General features: G+C 42.2%; 1 pseudogene; it reads right to left on the bottom strand.

Annotated features, from left to right (window-relative positions):
- Positions 1 to 2,214: 2,214 nt before the first annotated feature.
- LOC128596224 (uncharacterized) lies at positions 2,215 to 3,156 on the bottom strand (annotated as a pseudogene).
- Between the last annotated feature and the right edge of the window lie 204 nt (positions 3,157 to 3,360).

Genomic DNA, 3,360 nt, shown 5'->3' with positions numbered 1-3,360 from the left:
AAATTATTTTAACAAAATATTACTCCTCAACAGGTCTGTTACAGGAACGGAAATATTCAAATTAATTATAGTCTCCTCATTGGTCAAATTCCTGCATTGCTTTTGTTTATCCAATTGCTTTTCTATCATTTAAGCAGTTACCCCCCAAAAATAAGTCAAAAAATCGTAAGTTCCATAACCAACTAATGTGATTTTCAAGTTAGTTCATGAAGTAGCTCATGCAGCAAACATATGACTCATCTTCTTTTAATCATCTTTGTATCCCTAGTATTCAGCTCTGAGAATGGCATGTTGTAGATGCTAAACAAATATTCAATGGTGAAATGATACGTTACACCTGTCTCATATTCCAATAACTATTTTGATAGAACTGTAAATTTAACTTCTACCTATGGGAGACTTTCTTTTGAATTTTAGAATATCACTATCGAAACATCTTCGATATCCAAAGGTATATACACAATATCCAAAGGTATACACAAAGCAAGTTTAAGGTAAGTTACTGCAATGTCTCTTCTTTGGAGACCTGTTCAGAATCATGAATCATCCACCTTTTGGTTTGTCTTCTATTTTTCACTTTTTCTTAGACACGGACACTAGTCAGGTTTGTGAAAATATACAGATTTTTCTGTAAAAGATCAGAAAGATGTGCTAGTGACAACTTTCTTGATATTTGGAGGATCCAAAATCATCCAACTAGAGGTTTTTAGAAAAGATTTTGTAGACTAATTTCCAACAGTAATGAAGATCTCAAGAATTTAAACTAAATAACCCTTTGAAAGCCACCAACTCAATTAGCAAAAAGACTACACTGAATTGCATAGAAAAAAAGTTTTATGTAGGCAGGGAAATACCCTCAAGCTAAGAGGTATGTAACAAAATAGCTTAATGTTTAAGGGTGAAAAAATTAAGACTTCTGAAAAAGTTAGACTCACTAGTCATCCACGTTTTTGTTTTGCTAATAGCAGCTCCCAAAGTTTTCCCAGCTTGAATTTAGAAAGTGGCATTGCTTACTGGAATTTTTCTTTTTTCTGGTGTCGTATTCAGGAAGCAGGAAGATTTTTCTTTTTTTTTTTATATGATAGAACATAAATATTGAAACAATAACATTAGAACATCTATATGATCTTGTTTCAGGTGAAATTCTTTTTAATGTCACCTGTGGACTAACTCTTCCTGCAGGTTTACTAGAATTCCCCTTCTCCCATAAACACTTTCCTTTGAGAGATGCAGGTGTCTTCCTTTTTTTTTTTTTTTGTAAGGCTTTAAAAACTACAATGATTTATAGACTGTCTATCCTGCTACATTTGGGCAAGTAATATCATATTTGCATGGGTCACTCTGATTATAGGACTTCACTGTTTCTTGAACTAAAAGTGCAGGATTTATTATTCTATTAATCCTCATAAAGTCACTCTTTTGATGAACCATAATTTCTCTTTATGAGGAGCCTGTATGCCAGTCACCTGTTATGGGAGAAGAATGTCCAGACTTCCAACATATTCATATTCCCTGGAACATTAATAAAGTCTTGAAATCCTGTGACGCCAGGGGATAATGACATAGGGTAAAGTAACAAAAGGTAAATTTCAAGGAGTCAGTGTGACCCCATGAGACTTCCCTCACATCGTTGGCTGTGTACTAAACCTGTTTTTAGTTTTTCCGTTTTAATTAAAAAATTTTAAACATTAATCCCACTGATGGAGAAGATAACCCACCAACTAGGCTTGTTTTATCTTTGTGGACAGTCTTGGGAAAAGAAATGGCAGGAGGTGCGAACTTTCTCCAGTTTATCTTAATGGTCCGCTAATGGCAAGGCATAATTACAGTTACTTTAAATGCCAAGTTTATTAAGGTTTTCTAAAACCTTCACTCACAATGCTTTCCTTGACTGACACAGCTTTTATTTATCCAATGGCTTTTCTACCATTTAAACAATTACCCCCAAATAAAAACAAACAAGCAAAAATCAAAAAGTCGACTCCTCTTATGTTTAATCTCTCCTAACTAATCTAAGTTGGAAAGTTAAGGCACCTGTGACTTCCAAAAAGTTGAAGAGATTATGTGTATGGCATCATTAACCGAAATTTTAACCTTCCCACTTTCAAAAAGCAGGTCTCCGCTGGAGCTTCAGGAAGTCAGTTTGCTTCTAAATCAGAAGACTGAGCGTGTCTTCTAAAGACCATCCTGTGGTGCCGTATGTGGGGTGGAAACTTAGCCATTGTACCTTCCCCCCAGAGCACCACACCAGAAGCCCGAAAGCCACAACTCTCCATCCGTCTCTGGGTCTCCTCGCTGCCTTTGTCCCTTCTAGACTTGGAGGCTTGGAGAGGAGGTTTAGTTTCCATGGATTGGAGCGTTTGAAGGGCGGGGCCATCTCCAAGTCCATCTCCCTTTTTTGTCCTCTTCTCCCGGGACCGGAGGGTGGAGCCAGGTCCCCCCGCGGCCGGTTCAGGAGCTCTCTCTATTTCGGTCGCTCGAGGTGAGTCTGTAAGGGCGGCAGCCGGTTTAATCGTAGCGCAGGTTAATTTCTTGAGTTCACCGCAGTGGTTCCGCCAGCGGCGTCCCAGGTCTTTGCCAAGTGGGTTTACGAGGTCTGAGGCGTGTTGGGGCGCGCTCACGTTCTCGCAAAAGGCTCCTCCCCAGGCTCATTTCGCGACTGCGGGAAGCGCTTTGGTGCCCCAGGAGCCTTGGAAACCCAAGGTTTCCTCTGACCTCGTCGCTCCTTCCCCCATCCCCACCACCGGGTTCCCTATGCCCCTGCCCCCGGGGCCGAGGACGGTCCCCGTCTTAGGACTTCCGACCCAAGCCAACCCAGAAGGTACCTTCACGTCGATGAAGATTTTATCTCAGCCTCCAAAACCCAGCAGTAATAAGAGCTTTCAACCTGAAATACGGTTGTTATTTTCCCGGTGCAAAGCTTGACAGAAGTCCGCTTTTTATTAAAAGACAAAGAGGTAAATTATCTGCCCGGACACGGAAGGGACGGTGGAGACCTGGCGCGCTTCCTCCCCTGGCCACGAGGAATTTATGGGGGAGCGGCGGCCGGAGCTCAGACACCCCTGGGGGCCAGTAGGGAGGAGCTCGGGGCACGAGGACTTCCCCAGGTCCCTTGGAAGGGGGAGTCCTCCCAATTCCGCGCAAAGCCAGGATCATTCAGTTCAGAACTGCCTCACCGTCTTCCTCTCTCCATTCTTCTTTGAGTCCTGTTTCCCTTTCTCCTTGCCTTTTCCCTTCCTCGTTCTCTGCTCCCTACTTTTTCTCTTCTCTCTCTACCCCTCCTCCTTTCTTCGCCGCCGCACGCGTAGAGTGTCATTTATTTATTTATTTATCACCCCCACCATCAACACCCTTTTAGGA

Source organism: Nycticebus coucang, chromosome 2 (assembly GCF_027406575.1).
Source record: "Nycticebus coucang isolate mNycCou1 chromosome 2, mNycCou1.pri, whole genome shotgun sequence".
In the NCBI taxonomy this organism is placed as follows: domain Eukaryota; kingdom Metazoa; phylum Chordata; class Mammalia; order Primates; family Lorisidae; genus Nycticebus; species Nycticebus coucang.
Note: the sequence above shows the minus strand (reverse complement) of the source record. Positions and strands in the feature narration are given on the sequence as shown.